The following is a 21,457-nucleotide window of genomic DNA, read 5'->3' as shown; positions in this document are numbered from 1 at the left end:
GATTTAACTTTGAATATAGTTAAAAATTTTAAGTGATTTACATGTGTTTGTAAAAGTCTTTCTTTGCAAATATTGACAAAGACCTAGTGAGCTCCTGTTCTAACCTCTGAAAGATTATCCAAAGAAATGTCAACTATTTTAAAAAAAATGTCAATCACAAAAGAAAGATGTGAAATGCAGCAGCCTTGGCCCTAAGCTCTGGAATTTCTTCCCCAAACCTCTCCATCTTTCCTCCCTTAAGACAGTCATTAAAATCTGCCATTTGACCAAGTTTTTGGACACCTGCCCTCATGTCTTCTCCTAGGCTTGGTGTAAGATTCTTCCTGATTTAAGATCTCAAAGTACTTCATAGGAGCATAAGAGCGTAAAAAGATATCTCAAAGTACTTCATAGGAGATCTTTTTATTGAATTAAAGGTGCTATATAAATGTAAATTGTTGTATACTATATATGTTGTTCGCCCTGGGTTTTGACCAGAGATGTGTTTCTTTATCGATATTACTACACTATATGTGTATATATATATATATATATATATCATATATATTATTATTATATTATATATACACTATATATATATATATATTACTATATTTTATGCCTAATGTGTAGGTAAATATTTTAATGGTTGTACATGTGATCTTTTTCAGAGGCTATTATTTTGATAGTGTTAATATGTGCCGCCTTGTGTGGGCTGTACAAATGTAAACATTTATTTTACTCAAAATGCTGTTGTTTACAAAACATTAGTTAGCATTGTTTTATATATACTAACCAGGACAAAGTCAGTTTTCCTCGTGCATTAATACTGCTGTTGGTCTGGGAATCTGCCCTATCTGAAGTTTATGAAGCTGTATTTAGTGGTATAAGTGTGCAGCTCCAAGTGTGCTGCCCAGCTAAGGGATGCATGCCCTACGTAGTAAATGAAAAAAGTGATGGAATTTGTGGTTTCAAAGCATGTATTTTTTGAGACAGACCTAAGTGAAAAGGGAATCTGAGAAAGAAAACTGACCTAAGACTGAAACTGAGACCGAAAACCAAAACTCTGGGAGCTTGAAGCTGGTTGAAAATATATAAAAACACAGAGCCATCAGAGCTCAGCTGATGATCCCTGTGGTGCAGTACAGGCAGGCTGAAGAAGATGGAAGCTAGATCCGGAAGCTGAGATTGGGCAGAAACAGCTGCTGTAGCTGTTTCTTTTGAAGGTAACATTGATGGACCTACGCCATCTAGACTATGTTGCTGAGCTGAGGAGATTCTGCAGCTATGCGCCGTTTTTGGTGAAGACCGTGCCCATGGTACTTGTATTGGTTATGTCCTGCTGTCATCTGGGGATCAGGCTAAATTCTAGAAGAGGAGCTGAAATTCTTTGTGAGGAAGGCTGACTTCTGAAGGTCTTTATGACTGAGATTGATGACCTATGCACTGAGTGGACTGCCGAGCCAATTCGTAAGATCTGTCTTATATGTATCTGCCATTTAATGTGGAATTTATAATTTATAATCGATCACAATTTGCCTGTTAATTCATGTTTAACTTATGTTGATTCTGGGTTTTAGAGTATAGGTGGTTGCTCAAGATAGTATTTAATGTTTGCTTTGTTTGACTCTTGTACAGCAAAAATTCTTTTGCTTTAAACTGTGGAATCTAACGGCTTCATTCTCTCGGTAAATAACTGGGATTTTGAATGTCTGTTTTTAAAAAGTTGCTGATCTCAACAGAGATCATAAATAATTATAGGTTTAAACAATTGTGCTTATGACCGCTTAATAACTAGAGCTATGAAAACGAGTAATCAGCTATTTGTATTTTTCCCTAAGTTGTTATTAATGATGTTCCTCTCAACCCTGGTTTTTTAAATCCGATAGTTCACAATAGGCATACTCATCTTTTGTCCAGATGTACTTAGCACACCAATGAGTGGTTTGACAAACTGACTAACTGAGTGATGACTTGGAGTTTGGTGAGAGGTGAGAGTTTTAAGTGTTCATTTTGTTCTTAAATTTTGCTCTTAAAATCTGATCTAGTCTGTAATTAGCAGTAACTGGAATGTACTGTATAAGCAAGCTAAGTTCCTCTTTACTTGCAGTTTAGACAGGGTAAACTCTCTCTCAGCTGTAGGAGCAGTTAATTAGCTAACTGGTTGAATTTGGTTACTGTAGCCCCAGTTCAGTTTACTATAAATTCAGGTTCTTTAGTGCAGCCTTGGCAAACTGGAGTGCAGCTGACTAACTGAGTGAAGACTTGGAGTTTGGTGAGAGGGGAGTTGGGAGAAGGAGTTGTTTGTTTCCTTTTTCTATCTTTCTCACCCCAAAGAAAATGGTTCTTGCTCTACTACAGGGAAAGAAGCTAGCTGTTTGGTGAGTATCTGGTAAGTGGGTAAGTTCTATTCTATCCCTAAGGTTTAAAATAGTACGCAATTTGGTGGTAAAGTTAATAAAATATATAAGAAAGCAACATAAATAAGTGGTTAATATAATTAAATAATTTTTAAAACAAATTAAGAGTGGCAAGATGGGTGATGTGTCAAGGCTGCAGCATGTGGGAGCTCCTGGATAACATTGTGATCCAGGGCAAGCACGTCTGCGGTAAGTGTTTGTGGCTTGAAGAACTTCGGCTCAAAGTCATTGAGTTGGAAGCTGAGCTGCAGACTCTGCGACACATCAGGTAGGGGGAAAGTTATCTGAATGCTTTATAGCAGGAAGCAGTCACACCACTTAAGATAGGGTCTTCTGATTTGGTCAGTGGCCAAGGACAGGAGGGTGTGACTGCGAGTGAGGCAGGTAAGGTGACCCAGAGGGCAAGAATGTGAGCCTCTGCAATTGTCCAACAGGTTTGAGGTTCTCTCAGTTTGCTTGAAAGAAAGTGGGGGCTGCAGGGTGGATGAGCAAACTGACTATAGCACGGTGGTACAGGAATCCATCCAAGTGAGAGGAGCAAAAAGGAATGTAATGATAGTAGGGGACAGTATAGTAAGGGGGATTGGCACTGTTCTCTGTAGCAAAGACGGCTTTGTTGCCTGTCCAGTACCAGGGTTCGGGACATCTTTTCAGGGTTGGAGAAGAACTTGCAGTGGTCGTGGTCCAAGTAGGTACCAACGACATAGGCAGAATGAGGAAGGAGGCTCTGCATTGTCAGTATGACAAGCTAGGCACCAAATTAAGAAGGTAATAATTTCTGGATTAATACCTGAACCATGTGCAAATTGGCATAGGACAAATAAGATTAAAGGAATGAATGCGTGGCTTAAAGACTGGTGTGGGAGAAGTGGGTTCCGGTTTGTGGGACACTGGCACCAGTATTGGGGAAAGTGGGATCTGTACCGTTGGGATGGTCTACACCTAAACCGTGCTGAGGCTGGTGTCTTCGCGAGCCACCTAACTAGGGAAGTAGAGAGGGTTTTAAACTGAATAGTGGGGGCAAGGGATCAAATTTGGGAAGATGTGGTAAACCAGAGTAGAGACAAGGCAAGAGAGACCGGTATTAATATGGGAAATGATAAACCGGCTGTTACAGGAAGGGACAGAGTACAAATCGAAGAGTAAATCAGCTGATAAGGCTAGACATTACAAAAATAATAAAAGGACAAAACTAAAGGCTCTGTAACTAAATGCACAAAGCATTCAAAATAAAACATGAACTGATAGCGCAAATAGAAATAAATAAGTATGATCTGATAGACATGGCTACGGGGTGACATAGATTGGGACCTGAATATTGAAGGTTATGTGACATTTAGGAAGGACAGGAAGTTGAGAAAAGATGGAGGGGTGGCCCTATTAATTAATGATGGTATTAGCACAATAGAGAGGGATGACCTAAGTTCAGGAAACCAGGATGTAGAAGTGGTTTGGGTTGAGATGAGGAATGATAAAGGCAAGAAGTCACTTGTGGGAGTGGTGCACTGGTCCTCTAATTGTAACTACACAGGACAGAGTATAAAAGAATAGATAATGGGAATTTGCCAGAAAGGTACAGCAATAATCATGAGGGATTTTAATCTACCTATAGACGTGAAAAATCAGATGGGCAAAGGTAGCGTAGATGAGCTCATAGAATGTTTTCAGGATAGTTTCTTAGGACAGCGCATTCTGGAGCCAACCAGAGAGCAGGCTATACTAGTCCTGGTATTAAGCAACGAGCTAGGATTAATTGACAACCTCTTAGTGAAGGCACCCCTAGGTAGCAGCAATCATAATATGATTGAATTTTACATTCATTTTGAGGGAGAAACGAGCGCGCCCAAGATTAGTATTTTAAGCTTTAAATAAGGGCAATTATGAGGGCGTGAAGGCAGTGCTAGCTAAAGTGAACTCACAAATGAGGTTAAGGGATATATCAATAAAAATTTAGTGGGATATTTCAGAATACACAGAATATATACATTCCAATGAGAAAGAAAAATTCCAAGGGGAGGGCTCACCATCCGTGGTGAACTAAAAAAGTTAAAGACAGTATCAAACTTAAAGAAAAAGCATATAATTACGCAAAGACTGGTGGCAGGTCAGAAGATTGGAAAGAATATAAAGCACAGCAAAGAATGACAAAAAGATTAATAAGGAGGGAAAAATTAGAGTAAGAGAGAAAGACGGATATTAAGAGGTTCTATAGATTAGCAATGTGAATGGTCCTATAGAGAGGGCATTTGTGGAATTGATAATGGCAAGTAGGGAGATGGCGGATGAATTAAACAGGTATTTTGCTTCGGTCTTCACTATAGAGGACACAAGTAACATCTCGGAAATAACTGTAAATCAGGAAATGGAAGGGAGGAAGGAACTCGGGGGGAAATTACAGTCGCCAGAGAAGTGGTATTGTGCAAATTGTTGGGGCTGCAGGCTGACAAATCCCCAGGTTGGATGGACTTCACTCTAAGGTCTTGAAAGAAGTGGCTAGTGAGATAGTTGATGCACTGGTTTTAATTTTCCAAAATTCCCTAGATTCGGGGAAGGTTCCATTAGATTGGAAAATAGCAAACGTAACTCCTTTATTCAAAAAGGGAGGGAGACAGAAAGCAGGAAACTATAGGCCAGTTAGCCTAACATCTGTCTTAGGGAAAATGTTAGAAGCTATTAATAAAGATGTTATAACAGGCACTTAGAAAAATTCAAGGCAATCGGGTAGAGTCAACATGGTTTTGTAAAAGGGAAATCATGCTTAACCAGTTTATTGGAGCTCTTTGGAGGAGTCACGTGGATAAAGGGGAACCGGTGAATGTACTGTACTTAAATTTCCAGAAGGCATTTAATAAAGTGCCACATGAAAGGTTATTGCAGAAAATTAAAGCTCATGGTGTTGGGGGTAATATATTGGGGTAGGCAGGAATGTGGAGTTGAGGTTACAATCAGATCAGCCATGGTCTTATTGAATGCCAGAGCAGGCTCGAGGGGCTGAGTGGCCTACTCCTAATTCGTATGTTCATATGGTTTGTGCTAGTTGCAATTCATTAAACATCTAATTCTGCATTCTCTGACTGTACCTTAATTACTTTGTTTGCCCTCCTGCACTATGCCAATGCTATGCCATTGCTTTGTCCAAGGCAACTGGGCCTTGTTTGCCACTGATTCTAGTGTCTAATTGTGGAGCTCTAATTTACAAATGTATTATGGATTTATATTTTGTTTTGTATATTTTGTGCTGACAAAATTGAGGGATTCCCATGTTTGGGAATATTACACCTTTTTCATTTCTGCCACTTGCATCACACTCGACACTGTTGGCAAGATGATGTGTAAATCCATAGTGGATCTCTCTCTCTGCTTTGTTTGAATTAGGTTGGCCCTTGATTCTAAATCCACATTGAGGTTTACACATTGGTATGAAGCAGAACTAGTTTCACATTGACACTATGGTTTGATGATCAGAATTGAGCACCTCAGTGCCAGTGCAGTATTAGACTGTGATGTCATAGAAACACTGTTTAATAGTTATTTTTAACTCCAAACACAGAAAAGCATCTCCTGGATGCTCTTTAACTGTCTGATTTGGGCTATATTCAAACCCATGTGTCAGAGTTAAAGGGACACCCAGGAGAGCCCGCTCCAAGATCCACTGCCATAGTTGTTAAAAGATCATCTAATTGTTTATTTTTTTAAGATAAACCTGTGAATGATTTGCTTTTTTGTTTGCCCACATTATGCAAACCTCTGGGACAAAGAACAGGCAGGAAACCTCAGGGAATCTGTTATTGATGTTATTTTAAATGTTCAATGTGAGACATGAAAAACTAATACTTGTCCGCTATCTCCTCCACACGTTGAGCAATTGAGATTGGAGACTTGCCACATGGGTTGCCTTGTTATACTTTGTATTTTGATATATTGTGTCTTAATTTCTGCAAATTGTAACTGCAGTTAAATTGACTTGTGATCTTAATTTGAATATTTGACATTAAACTCTCTACCATTTTGCTTCATTTTTATTGAAAGAACTATGTGCTGCAGTTCAATAATTAAAATCTTCAGAACTCTCAGTAGTCAGCTATGGATGGGGATAAAGACACCACTGAGTTGTAGCGTTTCTAATTCACAACCCTAACACTCCATCATAAAACTACTCTGTCTGAGGACCTGAGCAGTGTGAGACTCGAAAGAACGACAGCAGCTCCTTTGCACCTGGAAAGCTTTGGTTACCATATCAGTGTCTATGGGAGTGATGTTTTTCACACCAGACATGCACTACTTGGAGGTGGTAAAATTGACAATCAGGAAAAACATATTAAAGTGAGAGCCAAAGATGGATTTTGAGTTGTTGCCCTGCAACTCGGGACTGAATTTTGGGCGATTCCCTATTCCACCCCTCTTACCCTTTTAGGGAAAGTGAGTAATACCAGAGTGATACTGGACTCTGGGAAAGAACAGGTACAATTTCACAATACAGATAATTGATCCCTTCTTCGTACTTTCACAAAATCTATACAGTCTGGAAGCCAGGAGTGGTTTGCTGCTCTGTTTTTTCTCCCATCATTGGTCTACTGATGCACCCACTGAGCTCACCAACCCACCCGGTCCAACTACACTGACCATGAAATTCCCCTACCCCCGCACCCCTCCATTAGCTCCTGCCTAACTCTTCCAGGGCCCAGAGGCCTTTTTGATGACCTTTTTCCCTCTCAAAAAAAGCCTTTTTCCCCCATGAAAAACCTTTGTGAAGTGAGTTTGCAGAATTCCCTGAGGGACTACCCCACAACATGGTAGGGATATTTGAGAACGCAAAAGTCGTTGAGGAAGGAGGCAGTCAAGTGTGAATACAGTGGCAATCATAGGCAATGCCCCCTCTAAGCTGCAAGGCCATGCAGCAACCCAAAAGTTCCTGCACAAGTCAAACACAAGTTAGTCCCTTTATGGACCATGCTTGGGCGGCCATGCAAAAAAAAATTAAATTCATTAAAAATTTTAATGAATAGGCCGCCTGGAGGTGGGGGTGGGGGGGCGGAGGTGGAGTGAGGGAGGTTGAAAAGGGCCAAAAAGTAGTTTGAATCCCATTCTCCTGAGCTTCCTTCCCCACAAGGGTGCTCTGTATCCTGCTCTTCACCACCACCCCCCCACACCGAAATTCTGCCAGTTCTGCCCCCTCATACAATGGAAACCCCATCCCCAGGCCATCATAACTATATACCATACTTTTCCTTCCCAGACTTACTCCATCCACTAGTCCCTTCAGTGATCTCAAACCGTTAAGAATTGGAGTTGCAACACAGCCAGATCCTGGAACTGCCCTGACCCAGGTTTAAATATAATTTACCCCATTAAAGCTGTTATAAAGTCCCTGACTCACTGTAAGCAGTGCTGCAGCAGATCTGCTAGCTTATAATGAATTTTGAAGAAATCTTTAGATCTTTATTAAACTACATATATTTTCCATGATACAATATCAGTACACTAATTTGGTTGTTTCAGTTGCTTTATAGCCCTAGCTTAAGGGCATGATAAAAAAAAATCCACATTATGGCAAGCTTTTTAAACAGGAAACTTTTAAACACATATTATTCAGATTCTTAGCAAATCATTTGATTTGATTGTTGACCCCTTTTCATTCTGTCAGTGTAATTCTACCAATTCTGTCAAGAATTTGAACAATGGCAATGAGGTGACCAATGCTCTGATTAAGACCTGGTTAAGAGTTCTGAAGGTCAACTCTCAAACTTCCCACAAAATAAGTTTTAACACATATCCACCTCCAAAGTAAACACTTCCGCTTTAACTTTTCTAAAACCAACACCATAAATTACTAAGTCTCTCATGATTGACTTCCTTCTCTGGAGTTTGCAAACTGACCTCATCACATCCAGCTTCCTCAGTCTAGCTTCCTACATTTCGCTAAATCAGCCAATGATCATCTTTATCAATTAACAGCATTTGTTAAGGGTTTAATTATTAATTTCCACTTAACAGCATTCAAAAGTTCAATGTAAATTTAAATATACATGAAATACACATGCACCATAAATACTCAACCTTCCCACAGATAATGTTTCATACTGAGACAAGTCACAATTATTAATAATGAATTAAAGATTCCAAATCTCAATTTCTTCCTTTTCTTTTAGAAGAAACACAGCCTGATTTCAATGGTTTGTTAGAGTCTGACTTTTTCAGCTTCTTGATCCACATGTTGTCCAAACGTCTCTTATGCTACATACTGTGCAGGAACATTTGGGTTGCTGTGCAGCTTAGACTTTGACTGCCACCGTATTCACACTTGTCTGCCTCCTCCTCAACCCTTTCGTGTCCTCAAATAACCCTACTATCTTGTAGGGTAGTCCTTCAGGAAATTCTGCAAACTCACTTCAGAGGCCTGTCCCTCGTGAAGCCTAGGAAAAGGTTTTTGAAGGATGCCTGAGTTTGAGAAAGGTCATCAAAAACGCCAGTGGGCCCTGGTAGAGCTGGATAGGGGATGTTGAGGGGATAGGGGAATTTCAATGGCCAGTGTAGTTGGACTGGATCTGAAACTGGGTGGGATGGTGAGCTCCGTGGGTGCATCAGTAGACCAATATTGGGGGAAAGAAGGTGGAGAAGGAGACCAGGACCAAAGCTTGAGAGCGCACCAGAAGAGGGCCAACTGAGAAAAAAAGACTTGTAACTGAAAATTTAAAAAAAAAAATTTAAACTGACAAATTTAAAATAAAGCCATCACATCAAATTCAGGCCAAACATGGCTACTTGATGGGGTTGCAGGGAGCTGAAAGAGAAATTTGAGAGACTGCTCTATCCTGTCACAAAGTGGTGGTAGCCTTTAACATGTAATAGTTTACTGGCTACACTTTTAGATAGGATTTTCCAATTCTAAATGTTTTCATAGTGATTTTCAGTGTTAAATCGTGATGTGAAAATCAAGATGCAAAGTGTGGTCTGTGTTAAGCCGATGGCTGCCTTGTTTGCTAATTCAAATAGTTTTGTCACTCCCCATAGATATGTAGAAGCAATAAGAAGGGGCTCTGGGGTTCAAATGGATTGCAACCTTCCCACAAATCCATTGCATCATTGACAGCACCCAAGTTGTTTTGAAGACACCTTTTACACAAGCCCATTGCTTTTGTGAAACAGAAGAACTTCCACACTGTTAATGTACAACTAATGTGTAATCACTAGCATTGCATCATGTGGTTCTGTGCTTGCTCCCCTGGCAGCTGCAATGACACTTTTATATTATGGCAATCCTCCGTTGTAGCCCCACACTGCAAGTGAGAGGCTGGATTCATTTGAACGAAGCTTGCCCCTCTTCTCAGGAACCCGTGCTTGGCTTAATATCGGTAATGATATTAGTCTGATCCATGGGTCAACTAGAGCTTCCTCGAGACCATTGGAGTCCTAGAGTAACAATTTGTTGCCTAGAGAGATCTGGTGGCATCCTGCAGTGAAACTTAGAAAGTGTGTCCTGTATGATTGTGGTTTGCTGTATGACATTGCTCTGCAAAGGTTGACACATGGAGCTCCTGTTGGAAGGAGACCTTCATCAAGATTAGTGAGAAGGCACTGTGGGATCACTGGATGGCAAGGATGCAAGAAGGTTTGCAGCTAGGCTTCTTTGTTAAATGCTTCACCTGGACAATCCCTGTTCCCTGATTCTCCAACATCTCTCCCAGTGCTTTGTTCCTACAATAAATACCAACAAAGTTTGCAAGGTCACCACCTTTGATACACACATAACATATCGAAAGTTGAAGTCCTTCTGTTTCACATAAGTATTATAACTCTACTGATTGATAGAAATACCTACATACTAATTATCAGTCTGATATGAATCTCAAATGCCCATTTCAAGTGTCTTTTACGAGGTGCTTTTCCAGTGGCAGGCTGCTATGGCTGATTTAAGGGTTCATGAGTGCTCATGGTTTCCAATCCCTCAGAGCTACTGTCTTTGGGAGTACAGACTCTAGGACATCTGTGATATAAATTAAATCTGTCTTCCAGCTTGTCTAGGGGCAAGGATATATTTGAGCCCATAACTCTCAAAGCTCCAGTATGAGCATACCTGAATGATATTGTTAGTGGTGCCATAGACTCTTGAAATATTGGGCCCAGCTGCAGTGTTCATTCGGGTGACCCCACACTCAGTAGTTGACTGCAGAGTGCCAATGCTATGCACTGAAATCCCACACAAGTTAGTAATGGAACCCTTCACACACCATTTTGTGGAAGCTTCCTTTCAGGCAGCCCAAGGCAGCAATTGTGGTTCACAAAAAGCAACTTTCTTTTAGAGATTGGTTCTCCCAAAAGTTTTCAGCTCTTCAGAGTTAAGAAATAAGCACTCAAACTGATGATTACTGTGCTTCTTGAGGGTTCTCATAATGCTGTGTTTATCACACATCTGTGTTTTCTGGTGAACTGAAGCACATGTTAAAGTAGCGGGAAGGGTAGGCAGCAGCAGATGAACGCAGACATGTCAATTCATGATTCTCCATGAGTCTTATGGATTTGACATCCATTGCATCCTAGCATCTGTTCCTAGCTGCAGGACGTTTTGGTGCAAATAGTCCAGAAGCATTGCGCTGAGTAATTGAAGTGGGGGTCATCCAGGCAATGTAACACGGTTGCCAAACAGCTGCCAAGTTCAGACCACCAACTGCCCAGCAGCAGTTTTGGAGAGAGAATTTTGCTGATTTCAATACTTAAAGGTTGATATCTCTGTAATTGGCAGCATAATGCAATAGTTGGTTATTAGGGTAGTTGCCAGATGGAGAGCAATTGACAAAGGTTCTGGCTCATGAGCTCACACTTGGCATTCACTGGGACAATAGAAACTGGTGAGGCCAGTCTTATTTACTTCTAGCACAGGAGCTGCTCTGGGTTTTTAATGTCTACATTAATCTATACTAATGACTTAGATGAAGAGATATCTAAATTTGCTGATGATATCTAAGTTTGCTAACGATACAAAGCTAGGTGGGAATGCAAGATTTGAGGAGGACCCAGAGGGGCTGCAAAGAGGTATAGACAGCTTAGGTGAGTGGGCAACAAAGTGGCAGATGGATGTGTGGAAGTGTGTGGTTCTACAGTTTGGTCACAAAAAATATTCTGCTTTTCGATTCTTGGTGTGGAACTTGTTAATGTTTAGAGCGAGCTGGGTATACTCATACAAGGAACACAAAGTTAGTGTAGAGTAAAGGGTTAATATCGGAAGCACATGATGATGTAACATCACATGGTAGAGTAACAGAGATCTGGAGGGAACAGAAGTTCTAACCTCGTGCAGAGTTCCCAATATGTATATAGTAGTTGTAAATAAAGCGTAATGATTTTAACAAACTATAGTCTCAAGCAGCTTACTTTGGGAGATTGGAGTACCTGAATAAAGACGTCTTCCCACAATTTGGTGAGACCACACGTGGAATATTGTGTGCAATTTTGGTCTTCATATTTAAGAAAGGATATACTTGTATTGGCAGTACAGTGAAGTTTAATTAGATTTGGTTCCTGGGATGAGAGAGTTTTCCAATGATAGGCTGAGTGAATTGGGTCTATATCCTCTGGAGTTTGGAAGACTGAGAGGTGATCTCATCGAAACATTCAACATTATGAAGGGGCTTGACATGGTAGATACTGAGAGGTTGTTTGCCCTGGCTGAGAAATCTAGAACAAGGGGGCACAGTTTCAGAATAAGACGCTGATCATTTAGGACTAAGATAAGGAGAAATTTCTTTACCCACAGGGTTGGGAATCTTTAAAATTCTCTACCCCAGAGGGTCGTTGTTGTGCCAACATTGAATATATTTAAGGTTGCAATAGACAGATATTTTGGTATCTTGGAATCGAGGGATATGGTAAGTAATCAGGGAAAGTGGAGTTGAAGACCAAGATCAGCCATGATCGTATTGAATGATGGAACAACTTTGACGGGCCAATAGTCTTCTGCTTCTATTTCTTATGTTCTTATGTCACCTGCACATGAGTGGTCATTTCTTGTATAATTTCATTGCTGACACAAAATTATATAAAGTGGTTGAAGATTTTTGTTCACTTTTTGGCATCAATTTATAGCATTGGCTATTTTAAATTGATTTTGAAGTAAAAGGCTTTGGTGCAGCACCATAATAATCAAGTCCAGCAGAAATCAACAAGGAATAAAACTGTGCAGGCCCATTTGCATATGTTTGAATGTGAACTCCCTTATTTCAAATCCATTGGTCCTCCAAATAAAATGGCCACCCATTCACAGCAGTTACAGAGTTTTAAATAGGTTAAATGAAGCTTAATTACTGTTTCTTGCCCTGATTTATTCCCTGTTGCATTCTGTACATCCCTGGTCCCTGGAAAGTTTTTGAGAGGCCATATCATTGATTTCAGTGCTCATAAGTTCACATCTTTGGCAGCATATTGCATCAGCAGGCTATCATGCTAAGTGTGAGAGAGAGTTAAGTAGAAAGAGAAAAGGAAGGAAAAATGGCCAATACCTTGTGTTATGTATCCTTCAGCCTCATCATCCTGGACGTTTCTTACACTTGCCTGACAAATTGATAGTGGCATCTTCTATGAGTAACGGAGTTTGGAGAGTGACGGGATCTCCTCATTATGTTATCAGCTCTCAAGATAAACAAGGCTGCATAGCATTGTGTATTATAACAGGATTTTTTATTAACATCCCAGGGGTTACCATTGCCCAGAAACTGAACTGGACTGACCATGTAAATTATGTGGCTACAAGAGCAGGTCAGAGGTTAGGAATCCTATAAGATCATAAGATGTAGGAGCAGAAGTAGGCCATTTGGCCCATTGAGTCTGCTTCACCATTCAATGAGATCATGGCTAATCTCAGCTCCACTTTCCTGCCTTTTCCCCGTAACACTTGATTCCCTTACTGATTAAAAATCTGTCTATCTCAGCCTTGAATATACTTAACGACCCAGCCTCTACATCTCTCTGCTGTAAAGAATCCCACAGATTGACTGCCCTCTGAGAGAAGAAATTCCTCCTCATCTCTGTTTTAAATGGGCGCCCCCTTAGTCAGATTATGCCCTCTGGCCCTAGACTCTCCCATAAGGGGAAACAATCTCTCCGCGTCTACCCTGTCGAGCCTCCTAAGAATATTACATGTTTCAATAAGGTCGCCTCTCATTCTTCTAAACTCCAATGAGTACAGGCCCAACCTACTCAACCTCTCCTGCAGCGAGTAACTCACCTCCCGACTCCCCAAAGCCTGTCCACCATCTACAAGGCACAAGTCAGGAGTGTGATTGAACACTCTCCACTTGCTTAGATGAGTGCAGCCCCAACAACACACAAGCCCGACACCATCCAGGATAAAGCAGCCCGCTTGATTGGCATCCACAAACATTCATCCCTTCACCACCGACGCACAGTGGCAGTAGTGTGTACCATCTACAAGATGCACTGCAAGAACTCGCCAAGACTCATTTGACAGCACCTTGCAAACCCACAACCACTACCATGTCGAAGGACAAGGGCAGCAGACACTTGGAACCACCACCACCTGCAAGTTCTTCTCCAAGCCACCGGCCACCCTGACTTGGAAATATATCGCCGTTCCTTCACTGTCGCTGGGTCAAAATCCTGGAACTCCCTTCCTAACAGCACTGTGTGTGTACCCACACCACATGGACTGCAGCGGTTCAAGAAGGCAGCTGATCACCACCTTCTGCAGGGCAATTAGGGTTGGGCAATGAATGCCAGCCCAGCCAGTGAAGCCCACATCCCATGAATGAATAAAGAAAAGGATGAAGCAGCATGAGACCAAAAGGGGAGGAAAGTAATTGAAGGGAGTTTCAAGTTTTGTGATTGTAAACAGGTAGGGTAGCTTGTGGTTTGCATACGTTCTTTAGTTTTCTTCTTCCTAATGATGTTATGACTTTCCAAGTGCCCTGTTACCACTTCCTTGATAATGGATTCCAGTATTTTCCTGGTGGCTGATGTCAGGCTAATTGGCCTGTGGTTCCTTGTTTTTCCCCCTCCCTCCTTTCTTGAGTAGTGGTGTTACATTTACTACTTTCCAATTTACTGGGGCCGTCACAGAAAATTGGGCATTATGGATGGTCACAAGCAGTGCATTCATTACCTCTGAAGCCACCTCTTTTACATCCCTAGGATGTAGGCCATCCGACCCAGTGGATTTTTCTTTCCTAATAAATACTTTAAATTCCTCACTCTCTTTTTAGATCCTTGGTTCTCCATTATTTATGTATTTTGTATCTGACTTCATAGTAAGAGATGCAAAGTATTTATTTATCAATTCTACCATTTCCTTATTTCCCCATTATGATTTCCCCTGTCTTAGCCTTAAAAGGATCCACATTTAATTTTGCTACTCTTTTTAACATACTTGTAGAAGTTCTTGCAAACTGTTTTTATATTTCTTGCGAGTTTACTCTTTGTATTTTTTCTCTCTCTCAATTTTGTGGTAGTGCTTTTCTGATAACTAAAACTCTCCCAGTCTTCAGGCTTATTACTCTTGCAATAGCATAAGCCTCTTCTTTTACTTTTCTGCTACTGTTATGATCCCCAGCTAAGATTACCACTGGACAAGCCTGATCCCAGGATGGAACCCAGCCTGATAGATCCTAACTTTTATTTGATTATTTAGTTATGTGGAGAGGGGCTACTGAACAGAGTCACCGGAGTCAGCTAATGAACTTTTAACAAAAGCATAAAACATTTATTAAACAAGAAAATATGAACTATATTACAATACTCTTTCACCCACGACTATACCTTTACAGATATACATATAGATTTGTAAGGAAAGCACAAGTTACAAAATCTTATCTTTATACTCTGATGTTCACAGTAAGCACAGCCCACGTAAATCAACTGGGGACCTGTGGTCAGACACACAACACTCTGAAACTAAGTGACAGATGCCACCCTAGACAGATGCTATGGATCTCTCCTCAACTTCTCCCAGACGCTTGTTACACCATGAGTTAATCAGTCTCACTAAACTCCATCTTTCACACAATGGTTTCCAATCTCCACTTTCCAAGAACTCGCCTTGGAATCTTCTCCTAAACAGGCGCTTCCTCTCCCAACGCCTTCTGCAAGGGTTCACCTCCAGGGTTTCAAACTCTTCTTCCCTGGGTCACCACATGCACTTAAGCTTTTTTCCACGCATTCTCCCTCACCGACTCAGCCGTCAACAGTACAGCACTGCTTCACATGCCCATAGCAAAGAGTTACAGACCTTCATTTGCCTTTTTGGACCTTCTGACTTCTCATAAGCCTTTCAGTCACTTTGACTCTGCTCCCTACAGCTTGAAGCTTGCAGCCTTTCTCTGCCCCTCACTCTTAACTTCACTTAACAGGACCTTTTCCAGGTTCCTGTCCTTTTGACTAGAAGGTCTGCTCAGGACTTTCTCCTGATCCACTCCCCAGGATTTTGGAACTTTCTTCTTTAGCTTGGGACTTGCTATCTGTCCCTTTTGCTGCAGTCTCTTTCTGGTAGCTACTTTCAGCCAACTTTAGCTTCGGACTGGCTATCTGCCTCTTCTAGGCTGCTTCTGCCTGGCAGCTGTATTCAAAACTGAACTCAAAAACTGCTGTTTCTTGTTTCTTCTTTGTGTGTCTGTGGGAGGGAGCTGCCTCTCTGGACCCCTGTTGCTAAGCAACAGCCCAGTTTTTCTACTCTTGTGTTTACTTAATTTGCCCAACAGTCGTAAACTCTCATTAGAAATGCAGACACCTTTTAAAGTGAAATAAAAACTCAACTTGACCTTTTCTTAACACACAGATAGAAAAATACAAATCAAACTTAAGCTTTAAAGCTGAAATTCATTCCTAACACCCATCATTGCTTTTTATTTTTCAATGGAATATAAATTAGTTGAAAATTATGAAATACTTCCTTTAAATGTTAAATTTCTGGCCGCTGGTGTCTGTGAAGTTACTTAACATGTAAATAATATGTATATTATATGACTGCAGATTGTAAACAGATTTGAATTTCTAATGTTAAAGCAGTTAGAATTTGCTAAATGGCAGATTAAAAATCTATTTCATACATATTACCACTGCCTGTTTGGAAAATTCTGGTGATGGCTCTGTTTCCCAGGAAAACTATTGCAAAGTAGAATTAGAAGATTAACCCAATATGTTCTGTAATTCATGATAGTGTGTGCATGAAATTCAAACCAATTATAATTGAGACACTGAAATGCTATAGTAGGGTGCAAAGATAGTATTAAGTGAGATCTCTTCATAGCACATTTTAAACATTCAAGTTTTTGTGAAGTTTTATTTTAATGTTGCAGATGATTAATGTTTAATCTCACTTTTTAAAATCTTATTTATGCATGTTATGATTTTGTTTCTGAATAAAACAAAAAATATCCAAATGTATTTTGTATTGGAATAATTTGGCATTTCATCCTTGCCTGAAACTTATCTTGCATGTTTATGTTTCAGATTTCCAGCAGATAACAGATTTTCCTTTAATTCTGGTCCAAAATGCAACATTTTCCAATTTTAGCACGAACCCTGTTCTGGTGAAGACAAAGCACTTATTAAAATGAACAACAAGGTCTTCAGGATTGTATAATTGTATAATGTGTGTTTTGGGATGTCATTTCAACTTTACATCTTTGTAAAAATTTACTTCACAACATTGATTTTGACAACATCATCTAGTTCTCTGCTTTCAGAATAATTTGTGCAATGTTTTGTCAAGATTTCAGAAGTGTATGCTGGAAGAAATGACTGCAGATCGTAAACAGATTGAATTTCTAATGTTGAAATTTAAAAACAATGGCAAATATTTAATGGATAGAATTTTATGCTTTGCCATTTTATATAAGTAGTTTGCCAGTGGGGTGGATTTAAAGTGGGGGAAGAAAATCCCTGACTCTGATTTTTATCTGTCTTGCTGTCACAAAGGAAGCCAAATAAGCTGCAGAGAAGAGTTGAAATAATTAGGCAGGATATAGCATTCATCTTTACTCATGCATTATTTATTCCAAGGTTAAATTTTATACCCACAGCTGTGATGCAATGTTGGTACTACTTGTTTATTTCATTAATATTAAAATGTTTTTAACCTCCGATCTTTTGATATTTTAATTTCTTATAGTGAATTTCATGAAGGGTCTTGGATGTAATGAGCAATAATTTCTCTACTGTAAATTAACGCAATTCCATGGGTTTTGTTTGAGAAGCAAAATAATTTAAAATGCGAGTCTCAATTTTTAAATTAGCTTCTGGGCAATTTTTGATCTGTGTTCTGTTCATGGTCTGTTGGTTGCATTTTTCAAAGGATGTTGAAATGCTTTTCGTAAGACAGGAGTTGTCGTAAGCTGCCCTGACATGCGATAAACGTGGCTGCACAAAAGATGATAGTTTCTATCCCTTACATGAGTGAAACAATTTAAGCAATCTTGCTATTATAATTTTGTTCATTTGTTTGAACTAATGCAAATCTGCAACTGTTTCATAACCATAAATTAGTTAAGCCAGAGGAAATAACATTTTCTGTTTCATGTTTACAATTACCATCATACTCGTTAAATGTGCACATTGCTTCAGGGTATTATGTTGGCTTGTCATAAATTGTTTCTGTTGAAAGATCAACTTAGGGTGCAGAATATGTTATAGTTTGAAAAAGAGAACTACAGTTAATTTAGCCAGAAGTGCTTATTGAGTTGCAAATATGATTTTTAAAAAATTAAAATTTTTCTTGGAACTAGATTTGTGGTTTGTGTTGTATGGCACCATAAAAAATAGAGGTGGTGAAAGACTGGATGCATAACCTAGAGGCAAAACTTAGAAGGATAGCATATATTTAAAATTATGATACTCAAAAAAAGTACTTTTTTGGAGCCCTGTTGAATTTCTGTCAGACTTGCATCTCATCAAAATATATATATTGTTTAGAGGTTTAAAAGGCAGTGTACAACTGAGCTTGTTTCTTGACCACTTTACCCAGCATGCTTTAAACATTTTATTATTCAATAATGGGATGTGGGTGTCGCTGGCTAGGCCAGCGTTTATTTCCCATTCCTAATTGCCCTTGAGAAGGTGGTGGTGAGCTGCCATCTTGAACCGCTGCAGTCTGTATGATGTAGGTACACCCACAGTGCTGTTAGGAAGGGAATTCTAGGATTTTGACCCAGCGACAGTGAAGGAACGGTGATATACTTCCAAGTCAGGATGGTGAATGGCTTGGAGGGGAACTTGCAGGTGGTGCTCTTCCCATGCATCTGCTGCCCTTGTCCTTCTAGGTGGTAGCGGTCATGGATTTGGAAGGTGCTGTCTAAGAAGCCTTGGTGAGTTTCTGCAGTGCATCTTGTAGATGGTACACACTGCTTCAGCTATGTGTTGGTGGTGGAGGGAGTGAATGTTTGTGGGTGGGCTGCCAATCAAGTGGACTGCTTTGTCCTGGATGGTGTCAAGCTTCTTGAGTGTTGTTGGAGCTGCACTCATCCAGGCAAGTGGAGAGCGTTCCATCATGCTCCTGACTTGTGTCTTGTAGATGGTGGATAGGCTTTGGGGAGACAGTAGATGAGTTATTTGCCACAGGATTCCTAGCCTCTGACCTGCTCTTGTAGCCACAGTATTTATTTGGCTAGTCCAGTTCAGTTTCTGGTCAATGGTAACCCCTAGGATGTTGATAATGGGGAATTCAGTGATGGTAATGCCATTGAATGTCAAGGGGCGATGGTTAGCCTCTCTCTTGTTGGAGATGGTCATTGCCTGGCACTTGTATGGCATGAATGTTACTTGCCACTTGTCAGCCCAAGCCTGGATATTGTCCAGGCCTTGCTGCATTTGGACATGGACTTCTTCAGTATCTGAAGAGCTGTGAATGGTGCTGAACATTGTACAATCATCAGTGAACATGCCCACTTCTGACCTTATGGTGGAAGGGAGGTCATTGATGAAGTAGCTGAAGATGGTTGGGCCTCGGACACTACCCTGAGGAACTCCTGCATATTTGCATCTAATGATTGTTATCACTTTTATATTGATGTAATGTGGTGCATGTTGATATGAGAGCAGAAGATCCAGCCTGCACATACTATTGTTTAGAAGGAAATCTCAATGCAATGGGTCAAATCTTACTAGAAAAAAATTGTGTAGTGGTTGTTAATGTGCAAATCAGCCAGGAAATTCAGGAGTTTGAGATATGTAGTGTGTTGCAAATCTTCAGTATTTGCTGGTTAATTTACACCCTTAACCTTTTATTTTTAAGAACTTGCTGGATTTGCAAATGAATTGTCCATTAAACTTTCTGCAGAATGTTTGGGATGGAACTTGGCACTGTAAGTATATTTTTAGCAATGTACTACAATGCCAATTAGCGCCTTATGTCCAGAAAGGGAGCAATTTTAACCTGTTCAGTTTCATTCCTGCATGTAGTTGATATTTTAATTTTTTTTCTTGTATTGCCTTTCCCTCTCTACCTCCAGCACTGAAATTGGGTGAAGGTAATGCTTTTGCCATGGTTTTTGAGACATATTATTTACAAAGAAATAGATGGATTTCAATGAAACTTGGTACACAGGATATGGCCCAAGTTAGAGCTGATTACGTTTTGGCAAAGATGCGGATCTGGATCCTGGAATTTTTTTAAAGGACCCGTTAACATTGAGAAACGAGACAAATTGACTTTTTGTTTTGAATGTTGCGGGTTGTTTTATTTAGATTGTTGTGGATTATCTCAGCTGCTGTGGTGCAATTTGTCACAGCTGTCAAAATGTGAGCAGGTTTTTGAATGTAGATTGATTGAAGCCTCCCCAGTGAGATGGAAACTCTTAATAAAATTTCTCTTTTCAGCTCTAATTATGGAGCATCAACCAGGCAGGGAAAAGCCTCAAGGAAGAGCTGTATAATGTAATGACATTCAGCATGGCTGAGGTATGCACTCTACTGAGTGTCCTGTTCATTTGTTATTTATTGTTCTGTGTCTGATTTGACAATAATTCAGGTACTCCAATCTGCTGTCCTTCATCATGCCACTGTTTAATTCTCAATTCTTTAAAACATCGTTAGTTAAAGAGATAGGTGAATGAGGGGACCCAACAGTCTTAATTTAACAGTCTTAATGCCAAGTTGCCTTGGAAACACCAGTTCAAACTACTATAGTAACTAATGATGCCTGGGATTGGGTGGTGAAACTGTAAGAACTTTCTGGATGGATAATTCCTTTTATCACCTCTTAAGTTCAGGTACCACATTTTGCCTGTATCTTGTCACATGATCATAAAATGTGAATAAGGAGGGCCACTTTGCCCATTCAGAACAACCTGAGCTTCTCACCCCTGCCCCTTTCCCACAAATCGTCTAGTTGTTTATTTTGACGACTCCACTTTGCTTAGATGAACTTAATAAGTGTTAATCACACCATGTGAAGAAGAACTGGAGTGCTGCTTTGGGCTGCAGTAGGGTGCCTAAGTTGGACTTTGGTGACTGAGGGAATTTAAGGGCTAATTTCTATCTAAAATCAAGTCTTTTTTTAATTTAGTAATTAACTAAAAGTTGCTGTTTGGGTTGGAAGAAGGTGAGTTTTAGGCCAGCTTTAAAACAGGTTTTATACAGGCTCTGCTTGCAGCTACAACTAGTTAATTAGTTAACTGGCTAAAACAAGTTTTCAGAGGCTAGACTCAGAGTATAAGAACAGGCCATCTTACAGTGCTGACTTTGGGCTGCAGTAGAGTGCTTAAGTTGGAGTTTGGTGACTGAGGGAGTTCGGTGAGGAGGGAACAAAGTGATCCTTTGAGTACCATGAGTACGGTTGGGTAAGTATTTTCTACTTTTATCGCTTATAGTTTTTAAGGTCTTATTTTGTGGTTCATTGTTTGTAAGGGCTATATTCTGAAACAACGAGGATCAGGGAAGAAGGGCCCTAGAGTAATTGATATTATTTGATATTAAGCATCTTCCAAAAGGTTTAATTTAATTTAAAGGGGTAAGCCATGGCAGGAGAGCTCAAAGCTGTGGTGTGCTCCTCCTGCTCTATGTGGAAAGCCGGGAACATTTCCAGTGCCCGGGGCCAGCATGTGTGTGGGAAGTATCTC

At 40.1% G+C, this 21,457-nt stretch overlaps 1 protein-coding gene across 5 annotated transcripts in view; it reads left to right on the top strand.

Annotated features, from left to right (window-relative positions):
• Window positions 1–21,457, top strand: part of LOC144680554 (kinase D-interacting substrate of 220 kDa-like) — a 184,260-nt gene that overhangs the window by 9,778 nt on the left and 153,025 nt on the right. Inside the window, exons 1-2 of one of the 5 annotated variants that reach the window (XM_078541656.1) lie at window positions 19,686–19,702; window positions 20,217–20,297. The exons of 3 other annotated variants lie outside the window; for them this stretch is intronic. The gene's annotated coding sequence lies outside the window, so the exon portion shown is untranslated. Of the gene's footprint in view, window positions 1–19,632; window positions 19,703–20,216; window positions 20,298–21,457 lie in introns of those variants that run through there. One more of the 5 variants, XM_078541657.1, reaches the window with a different exon arrangement.

This window comes from Cetorhinus maximus, chromosome 5, assembly GCF_964194155.1.
Source record: "Cetorhinus maximus chromosome 5, sCetMax3.hap1.1, whole genome shotgun sequence".
NCBI lineage: Eukaryota > Metazoa > Chordata > Chondrichthyes > Lamniformes > Cetorhinidae > Cetorhinus > Cetorhinus maximus.
Note: the sequence above shows the minus strand (reverse complement) of the source record. Positions and strands in the feature narration are given on the sequence as shown.